The 22,181-nt window shown below is 38.6% G+C and overlaps 1 protein-coding gene across 1 annotated transcript in view; it reads right to left on the reverse strand.

Moving 5' to 3' along the window:
* ZNF804B (zinc finger protein 804B) overlaps positions 1–22,181 on the reverse strand; it is a 226,343-nt gene that overhangs the window by 89,335 nt on the left and 114,827 nt on the right. The window lies entirely within an intron of this gene.

The raw sequence follows: 22,181 nt of genomic DNA on the forward strand, positions 1-22,181 counted from the left end.
CACGTTGCCTTTATTACATATTGAGTACTAATGGAGCATTCCAGGCACTGTACAGCACGTTTCGATGTTTGGCCTCACCTCTGGCAACGTCACATGCCTCAGAACAGCACTTCACACAGACCAGGTGTAACAGAACCTTGCACAAAGTACCGACGTGGCTGCTTGACTGTACTCCATAGAGGCACACATCACTACGTTTGCTGCATGCCACAGATGGGTGCACTGCCACATCTTGGACTGCAGCATCAGGATTTGCTGGTCAAGAAAATCCATACAAAAGCCATTTGTTGACTTTGAATTTCTTCTTTTAACATCTATACCAAGATCGATCCTCAGTATTTCGTATTACACAAGCTCTCAGCTACCCAGATATAAATCTAAAGCGCCCAATCCCTCTTTCAACAATATGATTCAAACCCTGAATTTCTTTAGAAGGTGGTGTTAGTTCCTTTTTGAAACACTATTAACTAAATCCCTAATAAACAAACCAAATGATATAAACACTAACTTAAAAAACGTATTTATTTATTTATATATAAATATGTTTTTTCTTCTCTGCATAATTAGCTTTTTCTTTAAGGGAAGCATTTGCTAAAACTGACTTCTGAAAAGCGACTTGTTTCGGTTTAATACAGAGATCCTTTCCTATCAAATCTCACATAAAGTCAGTAGGAATTACACTGAATTTAAGACTTACAAATACCAATTCTCCAGTTTGTACAAATATTTATCACTTTTTTTGTTTGTCTCTATTGAGGAAAATACGTGACCTTAAAAAAGAGGAAAAACAGCTCAGGAACAATTTGAGGATCTGAGCCTACAGCTCAGGTCCACTAAATACTTTGACACCTGTACCCCACTGATTTAAGTTGAACTTCTGTGTGAAAAATATCTTTGTACATACTTTGTGTCTTCCTACATAAAAATGTTTTGTCATTGTGGAGGCATTCCCCACAGGTTTAAAGTCTGATGACATACTGTGGAACTGAAAGAAGCAGGCAGTTCTTGCCCTGGTCACAGCTGGTACAGCTCTATTAGTTTCAGTGGAATTTCAATGACTTAATATTTCTTGGACTTTTCCCTTTAAAAAGCACAGAAGATCAGAAAAAAAAAAGGATTCTATTAAAAAGACAGCAATAGAATTAATAAATTCATACTAACACAGAGCTGTTGACTTCTAGGGAAAGAACTACACCTTTTCAATCTTTTCGTTAGCCCTCCAGCTTGAGATTAAGTGACATATGCTGACATTTAAGATGTGTGTAACAGTAGTGTTCTGAAACCAATGCCTTCTCAAGCAAACTGCAGAGCACCAAAAATTGGTTAAATAGTTAATGAATGAGGAAAAAAGACTGGTGCCAGTGGGAAATATCCTAAGCCTAGGAAAACTTTTCAGGAGCATGTGCTGTGGTTTGTATGGGTGGAAGCTCTCCCACCATGAGGCCGATGCTTGTGAGGCTGTTTCCTGCATAACACCTCTGAGCTGCCACCACCTCCCATGCAGAAGGACCTTTAGCAGCTCCCCAGCTCTGTGATTCCTTGCCTGATCACCTTGCCCTTGCTGTCCTAACCTCATCCTGGCCAAGCCCCAATGGGAATGGCAAAGATTTGTGACCTGCAACTGTCATAAAAGCTTAGGGCCCAACCCTTCCTCTTAGTTTACCAAAGGAAATTACTTCTTACTTTTTTGCTGTACCTGCAAAGAAGGGTGACAGGGAAGAGAATAATAAGTGGATATGCTCTTAAATCATATGGAAACGGATTTATTTATGCAGCTGGCAAGTATCTAAATCCACCAGGACTCTAAATGAGTTTATGGATCTCATCAAAGCTTTTGCACAGACCTGTGGATTAGTCATGCTCTAAATGCTCATTCAACGCTACAAGCCCTACCTGGCTACTTTCTAGTTAAAAAATGTTTGCATAGTAACAGGGATAGAGGGAGAATCAGACGCTGAGTTGTCCACAGCAAGGAAGCCCTTGGCATGAACTCAAGATCAACAGGGCTGCATTAGTTAGCTAGGATTATCAATACTTGTAGCTACACTGTATCAGCAAGCAGTCACATTCAAAAGGCTGGCTGTACTTTGAAGTGGTGGGCTGGTCTTACACCTGCATAAATTCCCCACTTTTCTACCTTATTCCCCCTACATCATTATAAATGGTAAATTAACATGCCGTAAACTAACTGGTGTTTAGAGCTTCAAGTATGGTTTCTCTCAACACATCTTTCATATTCCTGGGCAGAAACATTTTCACTTGCACTTAAGAAAACTGAACATTTTGTTGCTTATTCAAAAATGTGTTTACCTTCCTGTCCACTCAGACCGGACTTGGGAGACAAGTCTTGCTCAAAACTTATATTACAATCTACCCTCTGATACTATAACATTTAATATTCTTTCCTCAGATCATAAAAGTCTGGCCAGCCTCAGATGGGGAGAAAGCTTTGGGAGAAAAACATTAGACGGTCTCTGTAGCAAAAGAGAAACTTGAAAAGAAAGTTTGATGATAGTAAAATACAGAGAAATACCTGGGAAAGGGGAAGGCTTGAGCACCTTTAAAGTCAAGACCCTGTTCTGAGGAGGGAGAGAAATATATTTGAGAAAAAAATATCTGGAACATGAGAAGAGTCAAGGATGGGATACCCAAAAAGACAGACTGGAAAAGGGATTATGGTTGAAAGGAACACAGTCAGGAATTAATTTGTATGGAAAGCGGGACCAGAACAAGGTGTCTGAATAGCATGCAGAAAACATCAGATAAAAAAGCAGATTGAGTAGTTCACCATTCTGGGGCTGAAACTAGGCATACAATCAAAGATTGGTTTGGCTGTGAGGGGTGTGATGCACAGACCTATGGATTAGAAGATTACTTGGCTGTACCCACACTGTTGATAGAGAAGCCTAGAGATGAGGAAAGGACACAGTGTGCTCCTTCACCTCCATCCCTATAGCTACTTCACAGACTGCCTTTGACTGTTTCTGGGGATGTGGGGTGCTGAGGTACAAGGAGATTGAGTGTCTGTGTGCACGAGGGTATCAGTCACACCAGGGGCATTGCCCACTGGGACCAGACAGCTGGGCTGCTGCCTGAGGTATCTGCATACTTGGAGAATCTGGTCTCAGAGCAGGTCTCAGACAGCAGAAGCAAATTCACCATGGCTCCAGGGTCTGGAGGTTTGTATGTTAGCCTTAGCTAACCAGCAGTTTCCTCCACACTTTTTAGAAGCATTGATTAAAATACTAATGAGGGTAGCATAAACTGTGAGAAAACAGACTGTGTGAAAAGCAAATGCGACTTGAGCGCATCAAAGCAAAAAGCTGTACTTGTAACCAATCACTCAGACAGCAATACTGTCTCCATGGAGTGTGAGCAGAATAGAAAATTCTATATGTAAAGTTAATTCTGGCTTCATGTCATATCACAAAAATGCCTGTTGTCAGTAGTCATAAGTAGTGATAAGGAAAGCTTAGATGGTTCTAGCATATTTAATGTCTAATTTTTGTATTTACCCGAACTGTCAAGTTTTACGCCAGTTACTAATCACTTCTTAGCCAGCAGCACCAGACTCCTTATTCCCTGAAGTCTGTTCTCAGTTAATTGCACTCATGAGTATGGCAAATTTAGAATTATTTTTCTTTAACAAATTCTTCCAACTCCCTGGCCACTAAGCTGGTATAACAGCCAGGCGATATAAGCTACATTATCACCTCACCTTACCTCAAATACTGGTCTAACACTTTAATGTGCTTTTTTTTAGCTATCAACTACTGATTGTGAAAAGGAAGGACCAATAAAATATACATATGAATATATAAATTAAAAAGTGATCACTTAAAAAGCAGGTTGAAATCTGGTGCTACAGTCTCCTTAGCACTCTAATCTACTGGATACATGATATGAATCCAAACAGACGGCACATTCCAGCAGAAGCTGTGCCTAAGCAGGGCAGCTAGCAGTAATAAGTGATTAACTCTGTCTCTTTTTGAAGGCAATGCATTAGCTCTACATTTTGGAACTGGCTGTTTCCATTAGGCATTGTTGTCATGGATTGTTCTTAATAGCCAGCCTGAAAAAAACCCACAGTTATCTGTTTCAAAGTGTGCCTTTGGGGCCAAATTTGCAGTCGGAAGTGCTCTACTGATTTTTGTAGGCTTAAACTGTTTTGTTCTGGTGTTTACATACAATCTCATTCTGATTTAAATGGTCTGAAGGAAACAGTGGCAGTCATCATAGCAGCAGAGTTTTCTTTAGCGCTTCCAGTATTTTTCTGTCAGAGGTTAGATAGCTTTGCTGCTTGGCTGAATTGCAAAACCTGGGTTTGCTTAAGTTCCTTATTTTTTTGTGAACAGTGACAGTGTTTTTTATATCTAAGGTAAAGAAAAACAAAAAAGGGTTTTAAGAGACCAATTTTACCCCTCAGATAAGGTCTCCAAGTGACATCACCTCTGAATATATATAGGGCCCAAACAGTATCACTGGAGTAAATGAAAAGATTAAACTCCTGACAGCAGACTTTGGCTCAGGACCTGCTCCCACTGTGCACTGTGATGAAAGGTGTGCAGTTTTCTTTGCTGGGCTTTATCTCAAGGAAAGATGTTTTCCCTGAAGGGTGTCACGAACACCAGCTCTCACTGTCAATAGCAAACGTGAGCTTGCAGACTTGCCTAGAAGTGATCAGCTTTTGACAGGTTCAATCATATTGTAAAGTCTAAGTCTAACCTCTTTTCGCAAAGTTGGGAAGACTGGAGACAGTGGACAACTCTGTATCAGAGAAGACTTCTACTTCTAAGGCTTCTGTTAAAAAATGAAACCCGAATATTGTAACCCCAAAAGTCTGACTGCAGCTGCATACAGGGAAAAATGGTCTGAAAAATGGCAGCAGCCATAGCAAGGGGGTTGGAACTAGGTGATCCTTTCCAACCCTAACTGTTCTATGATTCTATGGTTACACACACACACACCATCACAACATAGTGAACACTGCCACAAAAACCTCAGCTATAGCCACACACAATGCAAGTCTCTGAAGCAAACCCAAGGAAAGGCAAATCACTGCAACTCCAAATAAACAAGGCACCCAGTGCCACATGAAGATGTCTTCTCTCTACAGGAAGAGATCGAATGTTCTGCAGGTACACCCTCAATTTTAGAGACACATCTTGAGAAACAAAATGAGTAAATTTGTTGCTTAAGCAAAAAGCTTGCAAACTACCACAGGAAAGGTGAAAAAGCAAGCAAACAGAGGAAAGAACCTCACTATTGCCCTTTTCATAACAAATTATTCCACTAATGAGGAGTGCTAAATAATTCTATTTGGCTCCACTAATTCACATTCACATGCATCGTGCACGTGATAAGCATAGTGAGCCAGTGTCCTCAGTCTTTAATGGACTGCCTACAAGCTTTGACTCATGTCTGACACTACTGTCTCTTTAATAGCTTTCAAGAATAAATCAGGGCATTTACAGAATATCTGTTTTATAGGACATCTTTCAGACATGCACACTGCAACAACCCACAGAGCTTGCTGCTGAGCAATAACATACAGTCCCTAGACTTTCAGTCAGCACACACACGCATACCGTTACTTGCCAAAGCACGAGGCTTGCTGGAGTCCCAGGTCCACCACAGACTGCCTGGGTGTTGGGAAATCCCAGATGGGCATGCTGCCAACCCAAGGGCAGGCAGTCAAGGCCTTTCTCTGACTATATTTTGTCCCTGAGGGCCATGACACAGCTGCACTCTGGCAGCCACGACACCAGCCAGTTACCAGACACATCTTCCTCTCAGCTATAGCTCCCAGCTACTTGGATGCAGCTGTATGGCTTTGGGATCACACCTGGCTTAGGGATAGGTCTGAAGAAAAACGACTGTATGTCTGCTTTCACTGTATAGAGAAACTTTAGCTTTTCTGTTTCAGTTCACATTGGTTAAAATACAGATAAAACAAGTTTCCTGCTTTCCCTGGGTGTTCTGAGGCAAACCACATAAAATCTTGGATGTACTCTGCTTATGAAGCATAGGCTGCTGATAGCACAGCTCAGTCAAGGAGAATATTTTAGTGGTGTCCTGAGTTAAGTGTTCAAACTTCTGTGAGGTATGGAGCTGTGCAATTTTGGTCATGAGAAAAGGCAGGGGGGATTGTTCTCCAGGGATGAGTCACCAGGACCAGCAGGAATCTTTTATTAAATTCAGAAGACCTCAAGCACCTCAAGAGTCTTAACAGGGTAAGAAAATAATTGGTAAGACTCCCAAGTTTTGCTGTCTTAGTCTGACCATAGCATAACGCAGTCTGGGTGCAGAACACTACAAATCACAGGTTTGCTTATTGCTGTAATTCTTTGGAGTATAGCATAGCATCAGAGGTCCCAAATATACTGTGAGAGAGTAATTTACTGAATAGAGTCAGAAAGGAAACCAGAGAACAAGGGTGAGGGTATTTAGTTTTTACAACTCGAGAAAAATGACATCTATTGCATGTGGCTCCTGGGAAGAGGGTAACTGATCAGAAAGAGTGTTTGTCTAAGCTTTAGTCTCCCCATGACTTTGTTTAATTTTTAAAACATAATCCAGTCCTAGAGAGCATCCTGCAAAAAGGAAAGCTAGCATCCTCACTAACTAACAAGGATTATTTACTGTGCTTGCTGCAGGTCAGACAATTGATTGGATTCAAGTAATTAGTTGACTCACATGGCCAAATTCAGAAGCAATGCAAACATGGGTTGAGGGAAGTCAGTGTTTTTAGATTTTATAATCTACAAGCCTACAAAAGAAATACAATAAAAGGAATACAGCAAGAAAACAAATGAAAGAAACCCTACCAGGAAGATTTAAGATAACGTATACAAAAATAACCCTCCCTTCTGACCATTTGTTCAAACCTACACTTATCTCATGGGTGGTGCACTAGTTGTAACTACTTACGAGTCCCTTATTTGCAGTGCTAATCTCTGAATTTGGGTCTATTTTGGATGGGATTCTTGTCCCAATTCAGACATCTAAATTTTTTTAAAAAGTCTAAACTAGTTACCTGAACACAGTTCCCAACCAGTGCAGGGGAATGAGCACCTCTGTCAGATGATTTATCACAACTCTTTGCAACACCTGTTGAAGAACAGGATGAATCAACTTCTGGAGGCCTAGAATCAGAAATACTGAATTGTTTGCTTTGATAATTTCAAATCGTCACACTTTGCCAAAAAATGTTGTCTCAAAAAGTTAAAAGCATTTTAATAGCACTGGACAAATACAGAATATTAAAATAATATGAATTATAATAGAGATGAACAATACAGTCTGACATTGTGAAAACAGTTCCACATAAGTGATGTAGCAAATAGAATAAAACTATATTAAGTGAAAGAATCATGTCATAGTGAAATTAGGGCTTTTCTATTACAGATTCTGAAGAACAGAGAACATCAGTTTTGATACTTGTATGAAAAAATTATCAAAAGAAAAAAAACTCAAACAAAATTGTATTTCTAAACGCAAAATTTTGTTGTTTCTCTTTTAAAGGTTTTAGCTATAGCTCCTAGTAAGCCTCCTCATTACATGGATTGCAGCTGTTATACTATCTTCCCACCCAGTCTTCAGTGAATGGTACTGTCTTGGTAAAACTCCATTTGGTGCATGTTTCAGCTCTAACTACTTCCACAAGCTGTTGAAATACTTTTGCATCTGCCATCCCTGTAAGCAGGAAATCACAGTCTGTGTATGAAAGAAGTGAATAGTACAAGACCTCAAATGGTCCGAAAGTGTTTCCAACTTTAGAAAATGCTAAGTGCAGATCAATAAGTTCCTCCTTTACATCTGTCCTGTAACAGCAGTGAGAGGGCTCTCTGCAAGATTTTGGCTTTGTTAATGACACTGCAATGCCGAGAAGAAATGCATTCTTCGCTCCTTTGGACTTTGTATAAACATACGTTACCTGACCTTTTGACCAATCCATCGAGTTTTTCTTCTGATTTTAATGCTTACTATTAATGACATTTGTTTGTGTAATAAACATTATTAAACAAATAACAAGAAAATTCAAACCTCTGAGACTGACTCTGCTCCAAATTAGATGTAAGCCTGTATGTGATTGAATTTTATGCTTTCTACATACTATTAAAGGTCTAAATATGGAATTTCCAGCCAAAGGCTCCCTGTATGACTTTACTGTGTAACTGAACTTTGGACCTGATTAACCAAAGAATCTGACTTAATAGTTTTACTTTCTGTCTTAATTTTTTCTCCAGTTTTGTTCCCTTTACTCCGTGTCTTTCTTATACTACAGCTGTTTCTACCTATGACAGACAAGAGACAACAGGTCATAATTCAAATATAACTCAAATTTTAGAAGTGAGGCTGAAATATTAAATATATTTCATATATTTATTATATGATAGATATATATAGATAATTTTATATATAAGTATAGTAATAATATATGATCTATATTATTTGATGTATATGTGTATATATATTTATATATACATATACATACATATACATATATATACATATATATAGATAATTTTTATATATATAATAAATTGGTTTTATGCCTTATCCTAACATGGAAGGACTACAGCCGCCAGCACTCAATTCTGCAAGATAAATGAAGAAAATGTTAATTTTTTTAGCAATGTTGACACGGTTGTCAACAGTAAATGTGGGATTGGTGGTCCGGAAAATAGTACAGCTGTACTCTTGGACCTCTGGGATGTTATCTTGGCTGTTGGACATTGTTTAACTAGCATTTAGTATGTAACTGTGAAAAACAATAGAAATTCATTCTCAAAACTACAGCTAATGCTTCCTGATTTATTCGCTCATGGAGACCATATATGATCTCTGACTTTAGAGGAGTGTTTGTATAATGTTCCTATGAAAATTAATAATGGAGAAAAATGATAAGATGAAGGTAAGAGTGCTGAGTTTGAGATGATGTCAGATCAACAAGCCAGGAGACAGGGCCACAAGCATGACTCATTGTCCTTGCAGGCATGTTAGTGGACCCCACATGCCCCCTGCCTGCACAATTCCCTGTGCACAGCCCTGAAGGTGTCCAGCATGGAGGGGAGTACATGGCAAGACAAATCCTAGAGCAGCCAGCCCAGAACAGAAAACTGTTTTCAAGCAGGTCTTATGGAAAACAGCTATTTTCTGTTGGAAGCAGACACTTGGTGTGAGAAAGATCATTAAACAGGAAGTACTCCATATAAAACAGAGGTGGGATGGTCTGAAATAACTCCCTGAACATGTGTGTAAACCTGAGATATTGCCTTTGATGAGGACATCTTTCAAGCTACCAAGACATAAAGCTGTGTGCAATGATGTGGATGAACAAAATTTAAAAATTGTGCTAGGAAAAAATACAACATTTTACAGCTTCCAGCTGCATGCCCTATTTTATCCATTTTTACCATTTACCGTTACATGCTAAATGGCTAAAACAACAATGAAGGTAGAGCCATCTAACTTAGCTACCTAAATCCCATGCCCTCATCCCATGAATAAGTAATATATATTAAGTGCTCATCTGAGTTGGGATGAAGTTTGCATTCCCAAGTGTCACAATAATTCTGCCTTTGGCCTTGCATCTTTTATGCTAAATGTATTATTATGAAATTAAATTCTACTGTAGATCTTAGGAATGTCTTAGATGACCCTGAGCTTGTCCTTTTCTTTCAGCTGCATCAGATGTTCTTATAGGAGACGTTACCTTTTCCCACCAAGCTTTTCTTCTCTTATTATTCTTAGACCATTATAGCTACAAGAGCACTACCACTAGTTTCAATTATGTCAGACAGCACGAAACAGCTTTCATGGGACTGAGAAAAGGCTTTAGTCAGAATAGCCTATAGTCCATCCATTATGATGGTCTTCTGGGACGTGGAGGGGGTGGGTTGAATCTCATTAAGTAGAGGAGACCATTGAATCTGCCTTTCCTGCAGCCTGGGTGAGTACTTTAATCATGAGTTATTGGATAAAAGGTTAGGGAACGACCACCATTCGCTTCTCCAGACGCGTTTTGTGAGAAATTAATAATAGCATCTTATACAGTAGAGCTTCAGTGTTGTGAGTCCCACTGGGGCTCAAGCTGTAAGAACTGGACAGTTTAAGACCACCTCTGTTCATTACAGTTCCTATTGGCTAGCTTAAGTAGCTCAGCACAGTTTGCAAATCTCATTATTAGACAGTTATGTCTCCTGAAGCACTGTAGAGAAACTAGGCACCAAACTCAGGCCAGTGATCTAAAAATTTAGTCCCTGAATGACTAACTAGAAAGCCTGAGACTCAAGTCTCCAGAAACTTTGAATTATGCATTAATTGTCTGATAAGCTGGCAACTTCAGTATCCTACTTCAGCAGTGTAACTGATGTTCTGAAATAAAATATGTACCACATCCTCTTTGGGATCTAATACTATTTTACATTCTACACATTTTCCTGAGTGCTGCTAGCGGATGTGATTCAGACAATTGAAAACAAAGAGATTTTTCCATCACTATTACAATGAAAGATGACATTTTTTGTTCTCAACATTTTTAAAATATCACTTCTGGGGTAAACCAAAATCATCTTTTTTACCCATATTTTCACTTCAGAGATTCTGGGAGAGTAGCTGAAAATACAATTTAATTCACCTGATCATCATAGCCTAATAAAGTTCAGATGGATTCATGGGCCATTTATACACATTCTATCCTTACCTATTGTGTAAATTGTAACTGGGTAAATAAGCAGTCAACAAATGCAAAAGTAGTAACACCAGCAATAGACATGCTTTTTTTTTCTATCCAGCCATATTTTTCACCACTCTCAGAGAAATAGGCAGAGGTTGCATTCAAAGCCAGTCACTGATGTTAAAGATTCTGTGTGCTCCAGTAACAAGACCAAATCCTTAGAATATTTCAAATATGGAGAAATTCTTTAAAATGTTCTGTTCCCAGTTTTGCTCAGAATTGCAAAGAAAACTCTGCAGATACCAGGGTGTAACCATGGAATTCAGCCTTCTGTTTCTTAAAAGGTATCAAAGACATATTTCCAATGCTGCTCTTGCTGGATGTTTGAAATGCAATGGAATACATTGAGACATATGTTCTTTAAAAGCCTCATGTTTTCATGCAGCACTAAAACATACCTGACATGCACTGAAATGTCAGTAGCATTATATGAGGTGACTTGATATCACAAGCCATGGTGCCATAATAGTAAACAACCTTAGAAATGGGAATGGGAGCAGCATACATATATGTAACCACATAATAGCTAGTTATTTTCTCTGCTGTCATAAAGATGTGCAGTCCAGATACTACCTCAGTTTTTGAATTTACTGATTCTTTTGTCTCCTACAGTTTTCTATATCAAGGTCCTTTACAATTGTAGGTTGCATGCAGCTATAATTCTTCTGCTGCGAGAAAAGACTTGCGTGCCCAACACCACTCTGTCACAGACCTTTCTGATGATTTTGGACAAGTCACTCAGGAGGCCTCCATTTTCTACTTATATATAAGTGAAGCTACTGTAAGGCTTCTGACGTGCTCAGATAGTACAGTGAAGTGCCTTCTAAATATCATAAATAGATTTTTATTTCCAGATAGAATAAGGATTTCATTTAGTTACCAATTTCTTTGATGGATTATATGGCCCAAAGCCATCTACACTGGAAACTAAGAAAGCAAGTGTTTTATAAGAATCCCATTGGAAACATTGCACTGCCACTTTACATCTGTTTCAGAACCTATTGGCCAATTATTCATTGCCACACTGAAACAGCTCAACCAGCAATAGTAAATTAGTGTACCTCTCTTTTCATAACATGATAGCCATATTGAGAGATTGAAAAAATATGTCTTGCATTTAGATCATTTATTCTATGTGTGTGCACTCTTTTGGTGAAAACCATTTGAATATAACCAGCTAGGTGTGACTTCCAATAATGTTACTTTTCAACACTGAAAAAAGTTTCTTTGTTTTCCTATCAGAACTGCAAGAATGCCACGATTTTCATGTTCTATTTTCTCTGTTAGAATGCTATGTCATTCACATCTGTGCTTAGCAGATTTCAGATGTCATAATCTACAAGAAAGACAAAGCAAAATATTTGTCATACACAGAATTCTGTGAAAACTGGAACCACCATTCCCAAGAAATTCAAAATAATATCTTAAAAAGAAATATCATTAACTAAAATTTCTTGCAGAATTGGAATTATTCTACATGTATCTGTATATATGTTTATATATATATATAACTGTACCTGTAAACATACATATGAATTTACATGTCATTTGGGGAAGGATTACTCTGTCCCTGCTTTCCTGTTTAAAATTTTTACATTGAAATCTAATTTAGGCTTTCTGAACAATGGAAGAAAGCAGACATTCCTGAAAGATGATCTATTTCAGCTAAAGTACCTTAAAAAAAGGACAGATCAAACCATTCTCTGGTTTACCCATTTTCTGCAGTGACTGGAGAGCTAACTATATATAACCCAAATATGGTCATCTTTCTTTAAACAACAAAAATAGCTTAAGACCAATCCTATTCTTTGACTTTCTTTAATCACCCCTGAGGACCTCTTTGTCAAAATTTTGGAGCCTCGGGTGCTCAAGAGTGCGATTCTGGGCAGCACCAGGGTGGTAGAGGCTGGGATAGGTGCTCAGTTTAGAAAAGGCTGGGCTTCCCCCCCGGTACCACAAACCATAGGAACATTTTTCCCTGACTGATCAGGCTCCTCAGAGGGCAAAACATTCAGTCAGAAAGTTTCTATCAGTTCCAGTCTTCAACAACACTGATTTTTTATTTTTTTTTCATTAATGACCAGCATGTCACACATCCTAGACTGGGTAGATGTTTTGATGAGACTTATAGATCCTCTAAAAATCACAAACCAGCTGATGACTTGCTCCTGGCATACCACAATCCTGACATCTGCTCTGGCATCACAGTTAATTGAATTGCAGTATAAGCTGAAGACCTGTCTGACCAATGCTCCCAACCAAAGCAATTCCCCAGCTTAAAAAGCCTGTGTTTAAAACACTTTGACTGTTCATTGGCTTTTCTAGCTGTGTTGAGACAGCAAAGGAAAGATCTCACATCAGCAGTGGTGAAATTGACTGAAGGTACTAAAAAAGGAAAAACTAAATGCAAAGCTAAAGAGATAGCAAACACCTTAATAAGCAAAAAAATGGTAAGAAACAAGAGTTACAGTTAGGCACTATATGAGAAAAAGAAGTAATGCTGAATCAACACAGAAATTAATTTAGATAATTTGTCCAAAAGAGCCATCAATGATTGTTTTAAGGAAAAAAAAAAAAAAGAGTGTTTAAAGAAAGACTCAAAAAGACAGAACATCCCTCTGAACAAACACATCTTTGCACTCTGATAACAGCTGCATCTACTGTTAGTCACCACTGGTTTTAAGTTTAATATTTTTTAGTCTCCTTGAATGCCCTCTGATTCCCTTTATTACTGTGCAAACTATATAACTAGCATTCCAAGATGATGGGGGAGGAGGGAAAAAGTGAACTAAAACATTGATTTTTCAGTTTCCTTTTCCTCTAGGAAAAGCTAATGAGCTGAATTAATCACAGGAATAATTAGTAGAAATTATTCCTATTGCATTGTCAAACTAAGTGACATTTCATTGTTTATCTGGGGGCTTAATGATGACTTCTGGTGATAATTACTGAACTTTCAAACTATTGTAAATATGCACCAGATTTCTCTGTTTATCCAAACCCAGAAAATACGTGAATATATAAACATATTTTAAATAGTTCTCAACTGTTGAGTTGTGCTGAATAGAAATAACAGTTTTCGTTGGTATAATATTCTTTTTGTTTCCATTACTCAAATCCTTCTTTTGAAAATTTGATGTAAGAATTAAAGCTGAGAGTTTACAAATGGGCCTTGATAATGTACATCATGAATACTGAAAATAAACACAAGATCAGCAATAGCTGAAGAAAGATAAAATAGGAAGCACCTCTATTCTCCCTTCTTAACTTTCTCTGATTTAGTCACACACACCTGCAGGGACAAGTGACAGGTAAACGAGACAGGTAAATAACAGTTTCATGAGAACCTGTGGCAGAGGTGGTGCAGAAATCCTTGAGACCAGACTGATGAAGCCAACTCTAAAATTCCTGTGGCAAATTTAGCGCAGGTTGAATGTGACTTCCTAACTGCTTTCAAGGAGGTACTGCACTGTGTCTTATAGACGTATCAGGTTGCAGATGACTACACATTTTAGGCAATTCTAAGGTTAAATGGTGAGAACTTTTATTATCTAAATGTTGGATTCATGCTCCTAGAGGGACATTTATGTTGGTGAAATAGAGCCCATTAAAAATTCTATTGAAGAAATATGTGTGGAACTGGATAGCAATCACTAAAACTGTGTAGTAATACCAGTCCACACATACTTCTTCAATTTATTTTTTTTAACTACATTTTTGTGACCTTTTACAGATTTTAAGGCCAGAAAGGTGTTATGCTTATCATCCAGTGTGATCTACGGCTTAACCTGTGCCACAGAAACCAGACGAAGAAATTTCTTAAAGTGGTACTGATGCTATCCTTTTCCTATGGGTACACTTTCCTGTTGCAGAAAATACTCAATAACATCAACACAGACACTATTATGCGTATCACCAGAATATGGTCAGTTCCAATTCAACTTTGATCTGTGTCTTGTATTATGCTCATTTTGATGCTTCTACTTGGTATGCTACATCTCTCTGTGCTTTCTCAGTAGCTACACTCCTTTATTTTTTTTTTTCATTTTAAATTGTATCTCTTCAGCTTTTTCTTGAGTCTTAATTAGTGACTCTACAGTCTGCACTTAGACTGGAAGGCTATTCTGATGGCAAATCGGGTTATTATAGTAAGAAAAAATGACTTTCAAAATCTTCCAAAGAATGTCAGTGGCTCATCATATCATAGAACACTTCAAGTCACAAAATGTGCTACAACATTGTCCAGAAGTAATAGATTTCTATTCTTGGTATACGCCAAGCTAAATCATAGAATCATAGAACAGTCTGGATTTAAAGAGACGTTAAAGATCATCTAGTTCCAATCCCCTACCAGGGCAGGGACACCTACTACACCACGTTGCTCAAAGCCCTGTCCACCATGGCCCTGAACACTTTCAGTACCTGTATTTGCGCTTGTGATTGCCCCAGTCCAGGTACAGAACCTTGTACTTGACCTTGTTGAACTTCATGAGGTTGGCATGAGCCCACCTCTCAAGCTTGCCAAGGTCCCTCTTGGATGGCATTCCTTCCCTCCACCTTATCAACTGAACACAGCTTGGTGTCATTGAAATGCTGAGGGTGCACTCAATCCCACTGTCTATGTTGCCGACAAAGATGTTGAACAGCACCAGTTCCAGTATGGTCCCCTGAAGAACACTGCTTGCCACTGTTCTCCTCTTTAACATTGAGCCATTGACCACAATTCTTTGAGTGTGACCATCCAGCTAATGCCTTATCCACCAAGTGGTCCATTCATCAAATCCATTTCTCTCAAAAGGATGTTGCACAGGACAAATGCTTTGCACAAGTCCAGGTAAATGACATCAGTTAAACTTATTGCAAGAACATCATATTCTTCACTAGTGCCAGAAAATGCACACATTCTAGGATCAATCCTTTATGGACTGTTCATCCAAACACAGGGATTCAAGTAAAGTTCTAATCTGCTGCTCATGGGAAATCTGCAACAAATGGATGTATTTGCTGCCTACACAGAATATGGCAAGTGATATGATACAGCACACAAGTAGTCAATAAACTGAGGCAAAGCTTTTGAGTTTTTGAATAAAATATTTGGATACTCTTAGTTTGAATTTAAGAATTTATGACAGCACAAGGACATTTTGATGTGCCTAGCTTCACAGCCACAGCTAGATGCTTATCATTTGAGTGAAGGCATGCCAGTCCAGGGATCCTGAAATAGCTTTGTGTATGTTCCTATTTATGCATTATTCAGCTCGCAAAATCCATTTTAGCAGAAATCTAATGCTAATTTGGAAAGCCATTAAACTGAGGACACCTAGCACTAGGACCAGGGACTTTCACCTGACTTGGTCTGAAGAGACACAAGTCTCAGGGTAAAATCAATACCTCTTACACACTTGTCCTCTTAATTTTTTAATTAATTCATCTTTTCTGCATTCATGGACTGCAGCCCTCCAGGTGACCTTTCTCATCAGGAGGAAGCATCAACTAGTAGCAAGCTTCTTAATGGAGCCAGAGATGTGGTATCATTGCATCTCACTTTAGGCAAGCTCCTTGCTTTGAGTCGGCAGCTAGGATCATAAGAGCTGGCAGCTATGGCTTTAGTAAAATCATTAGAACAAGTACAAAGAAGCTCACTCACACAGACATCTGACAGCATCCCTGCTCTAAACAATAACATGAATTCCTATAAGCTGTAACTACAAAATAAAATGCAAGAGGTCAGGTCCTAGCCCTTGCATTTCATTGACCTCTCAAGATATGAAAGTAAAATGAACTTACATGCTCAGGAGTTTAATGTTAAACACAACATTTCATCTCCCTTGCTTCTTCTAGTTTTCATTTGATGTGTCTTAAAATGGAAGATAAAGACAAGAACCACTTTAAAGCCAATAATTGTTTCTTGATGTCAGGCCCACTGTCAAATTAACCTCAAGCAGAAAACTTTGATGAGATCTGCCCAACTATTAAGGCTATTAGTTGAAACTTGAAATTGATTTATTTTGCCTATTACATTAACCTCCTCCTGCACATTTAGTGGTTTATTACATAAAGCAAAGGCAACTTGATATTTAAACATGTTAAAAATGAACATAAAAAACAACTTGTTATAAGCCACATGTTACTGTAATAAACAAGTTGACAAAGACTTCATAAAGATGTTCAGTGCTAGCAACCAAATGGAATATTTGTAATAGCATCGTAGTGGAAAATGAATTTGATGGCATTGCAGAGAGCAAACATAATTAGTAATAAGCAGGATTTATTTTGAAATTTTATGAGATATATGACCTGCAATGCAAAGATGTGAACTGAAAAGAAATATTCTTCTGACTGTGAAGCAGGACAGAATGAAATCCATTTCTTTTGCCCATTTATCTGAGGCTGTTATAATTAGATTGATGTATTAATATCAATGAGGAAAGCTCCCAGATTGACTGTGGAAGAATTTCTGTAACTGGAGAAGGGAGCTGGTAACCTTGTAATTATTAACAGGGAAACATTTCATTAAAATAGAATGTTAATTTAATACATAATGCTTTTGCACAAGAACCTGAAGTCAGAATAATAGCAATAATTCTAGATATACTAAAGCCATAGGTGTTTTTCCAGGAAAAAGCGCCTGCTCAAGTGCATTTTGTATTTCAGCAAAGGATGCATATAGCTGCAGTCCTTGTATTTCAAAGAGAACGATATCTCAGTACAAACATACAAATTCATGAATCCAAAATGTATTTATACTCGATTTCTTCTGTGTACAAAATACATCCTTGAAATGTCAGCTCCTCCACCTTCTACTTCTGTTTCCACAAACAACCTCTCAAAAACCTCACTGATCCAATAACACAGGTCAGAAAACACCAGTTTTTCTTTTCTTTTTTTTAAGCACCTAGGGTCAAATTTTTTTTTCTCCTTAAGTGTCTATGAGGAAATTCTGCTTGTGAACAAATGTGCTCTAGCTTTGTTATCTAGAAGGACTGTGCTCCAGTTTTGGATGCCAAGCAAGCCAGACCCATGCAGGGAAGGCAATTCCCCTTATGATGCCAGGAAGCACCAGTTCAGGCTTTAAGCACTATCTATTTGTGGGTGAGGGCATGAGTGGAAAAGGCAGTTGTTAAAGCAGCTGAAGTGTTGGTCCTTGGGTGCACTGATGAAAAGGGAGACTTGAAGAAAGAATCCTGCAGACGAGATCAGCCTGTGAGCTGCCAGCTGGACCATGATACTCCATGATTTTGGCATCACAGAAGCTAAACTACAAACACAAAAGGCATCTTCTATTCCACCATCAGCCTTCTCAAGTAGAAGCCGAGTACCAAGAGGGAAAGAACCCTCTTTCACAAGAAGAGAGTTTTTCTGGTTTTCTCAAGCATCACTCAGACAGTGTTTCTACGGTTTCTGAGTACGATGAAGATTATTGGTACTCACCATGCCATTTGCAATTACAGAATGTCACTACTCAGTATTTTCCCCATGTTCCCCGTTCCTTGCCGCAGTCTGTGATTAACACTTGATGTTTCAAGAGAATACCCAGCCTGCACTCACTGTTCTGCTTTCGTATTTTTCTCTTTGTCTATCTTGCTGTATTTCTGAAATCGCTTTGCTATTTGGGGACTTAGGAAACTCTGGTTCTATGGTGGTATTTTTAAAACAGCTTATCTGGGCTTCCTGGCACTCTGACAGACAGAGCTGAACTCAGACACATGTGCTTTCCAGTGACTTACTGCAGGTATTCCAGTGGTTACCTTAAAAAAATCAATAAAGGTTTAGGGTTTTGTCTTCCGTGCTGACCTGCCAGCAGGCTCGTGTTGGGAGCATGCAAGTCAGCAAGGCTGCCGTCAGGGACATCATGCAGCTCTCCTAAGGATCTAAACTAATGTTGTAGTAGTCTAAGTGTTCTTAGAACACACCTTACGCCATCAGTACTGATAGGTCGTCTCCCATTTCTAAATCCATGTCAGGGTTCACATATAAGAAACATGAATTAGGGTGAGGAAAGAATAAAAGTATCCTGTTGACAACTGCATGGCTTAGAACCGTGTCATAGTTCTGAAACCAGGGAAAACCAGCATGAATGTTCAGTCACACTTGCAAGCAGTCTGCCTTTGACCTTGTTTAACTTTCCATGAACATTTGAAAAACCCACAACACCATATTTTACTATTATCAATATTCATGTAAAGCAAGTGCTAAGTTTTTGTGCTCAAATATTTATAGAAAGAGAATTTTATGTTTTTTTGCCATAAACATTAGTATCAGAGTCCTTGATGTTAGCATTAATGTTGCACCATCAAGAAAGAGAAACAACACTGCATGGCTTGTGCAACCAGTTACAGTTAAACAATACAGACAATGATCCAAAAGAGATCTGTAGAGCACATGAATCATAGAATAACAGAACAAATCTGCAGAAACAGTCAACTGTATATAGACTTTCTGTCAATGGAGAAAAGGATCAAAATTTATCAGATTCAATTTAAGTATGAATTATTCAGCCAGCTCTTTTTGCAGGCTTGCCTTTCAGCATTATTATTTTTCATGTTAGTCTATACTAACTCATTTTATGCCAGTTAGGAAGCATCTGATCTATTATTCTTATAAATTATTTTATCACAGTGATGATGCTGAGGACTTCTGGTCTGGTACTCGTAGTTAGTTAAGAAACATCTTCAGCAGAGGTAGCAAAGAAAGCCAACTAAGAATGAGAAGACAGGAACTCTTTTGTCTCCACTCTACTGAAAGTAAAATCAACCATTATCAGGTTCTTACATAATACAGTGGTAGATCTAAAGACTCAATCTAGTCTCCCAATTATTAATAAAGTGCAAATGTCAGATTCCATTTTCCCATACAGATACATTTTATGGTAATATTTTGAGATCCATTTTATCTTTTTCACAGAAACGAGTTCATCAACAAATATAATAGCTTCTCAAAATCACAAATGGCAAATAAAATTCCTCAAAATGTTACAGCATCCCTTGGAGGTCACACTTTTTAATTAAAATAACTGCCTCTGTTTCTCATTCCAGTACCTGTGGGGAATATTTGTCCTCATCTCTACCCTGAGCTAGTTGCTATACACCATGGTGGAGTTTCAGAGCCCATTCCCAAAGTCAGCTAGACATGGCTGTGGTCACATGGCTTTGCGAGCCATAATCTCCAGATTTACACAGCCAGAAACACCACTGTAACCAGGTACAGCTGACACAATTGGTTCATGCCAGCTTGTGTGAAGTTCTAACTGACCTCCAGAGGCTTCAGAAGAGTGATGCAGAAAAGTCCAGTGCTGGACAGGGAAGGAAGAGCTGGAACTAGAGTGGACAAGTTTGTGCCCTCATTTGGATTTGGTTTTCAAAGGCAACTTCTGGAGCAATATTCACATTGCCTTTTCAGCAGCTTCACTGTGATTCTGTTAAACATTTCCTTTTGCAAAAAGGCCGTCACAAGTTAAAACCATCATTGCATGATAGTCTCAGCACATTCACCTTTTCTCAGCAAAATGCTTATGATTTTGGACAGTATTTCCCACAAGACGTTTCTTCCTCCACATCTTTACTATCCCCAAATCATGTTCAATTTCAACTCTTCAAAAAAAAAAAGGTTATTTTTAAACCTTAATTCTGCACTGATGGAAAAGCCTGAATATACATATTCAGTGCAGGATCTTAAAGCCTTACAATACAGCCTTGTAGACCTTTTACTGCTAAAATCACTTTTGTTAAGCTTCAGGAAGAGGCAGTGATCCCCCCTGGATCTATTTGACTTTTACATTATGGGACAGCATTTCTAACCACAGAGAGTTATTTGGGTAGCAGATCAGAATCCCAATTTGCAACAACCATGCTGCAGTCAAACTCCTTCTCACACTGGTGAATTATGTTGTGTTTGCATAGTGCTTAATTTTAGCTGCTGTTATAGAAGTTTTTACTAGAGACAACATAGTTTCAAAATGTCCCTTATACTTCAGCAGAAAATTCCTGGGATTACTTGAACTCGGTTTTCTGCATTTCCTTTTCTTCTCCAAGCATAAGAGCCTTCCAAATCAGTCATCTGAAATTAGGCGTGCTGATATCACATGTTTGTAGAAGTCATGCTATTCATTCCAAACTTGGACAGTCCGTACACCTTTGTAAATTCTGTCTTTTTCAGAAACGTTTTTTTTACATGTAGCCCAGGTCTCATCTGGGAGCTCGTTTTATTTTAATGCCTTTCACATTTCTCAAATAAGCTTTCTAATTTCCACCTGTAATGAGTATATTACACCACTAACAGATCATTCTACTTAAAACTGTTATTACGCTGTCTGCTGAAATGCAGAAAGATTCCTAGTCATTGCTGAAAGCTGTCTGACAAGAGCAGGAATGGGGGACATTAAATAATGTGTAGATTCAACCAAATATAGAGCATTAAACATTCACGGAGTGGATTGGTCACTATTCAACAAATACTTTATTTATCTGCAATTAAATAAAGTGATAATTAATACTTTTTCTGTTGTACCTGCAGACACATTTGGAGTGCTCTAAGGAACCTAAAGAGGCCATGTGACCTCTACCCCCATTTCAAGGCAGGATCAACACTTATATCAGTCCAGTTCAGCCTGGTAAAGTGTTAGCGACGACTGCCAGTGATGGAGATCCCACAATTTCCCCATCTTACAAAATGACTATATTCTTACCATTATAAGGGTTTTCTTAGTATTTAATTCCAGCCATAGTGCAATTTTAGTTCTTGTCTATCCATCATTAACATGGACACCATATTATTCCTTGCTCTGATTATGAAAGCTTTTTCTGTAGTTTTCCTAAGGGCTTTTAACATGTCCCCTTTCTTTCTTAAGCTAAAGCTTCATTCTTTCAATTCTTCTTCCTAAGTCATGTTTTCAAGTTCTCTGGGACAGAAAGAGTCTGTCATATGTCCAGCAGACTACATTTCTGTCTCTACAGAGTGATACCATTCTATAACATGATAAATTCTAGGACTGTGTGAAACAAACAGAAGTTGGGACGAGGGGGTTTGTCAGTATTTTTGTTAATTGGCACTTCCCTGGATGATGCTTGCATCTGTGCCCCTTAAAAGGTTGAACTCGGCACCTTCTGTGTGCTCTAGAAGATTTTGTCTATGGATTGAAAAATGAGAAGCTCAGCTTACCATGACACACAAAACTGCAGCACTAGCTGGGACAGTGCTAACATGGTGGTCACACCAGCCCCCCAGCTTGCAGGTTGCGAAGGTAAAATGGAGCTGCTGGGCATGGCCAGAGGCAGCACTGACCAATACATGGGGCTGTGCCCTCCTGTAAGTGTGCTATAAAGGGCTAGTCAAACCTCACAGCATCCTCTCCGCTGTGCTCCCTGGACATGACCTTGATCCTCCCACAGAAAACTCTGAGGAGGTGCTGTTGCTGTGGCTGGCTGTGACCATGGAGCACAGA

The sequence above is a fragment of the Neopsephotus bourkii genome, unplaced genomic scaffold, assembly GCF_033783945.1.
Source record: "Neopsephotus bourkii isolate Nb327-2 ecotype Australia unplaced genomic scaffold, CSIRO-AGI_Nbou_v1 NB_257, whole genome shotgun sequence".
Taxonomy (NCBI): Eukaryota; Metazoa; Chordata; class Aves; order Psittaciformes; family Psittacidae; genus Neopsephotus; species Neopsephotus bourkii.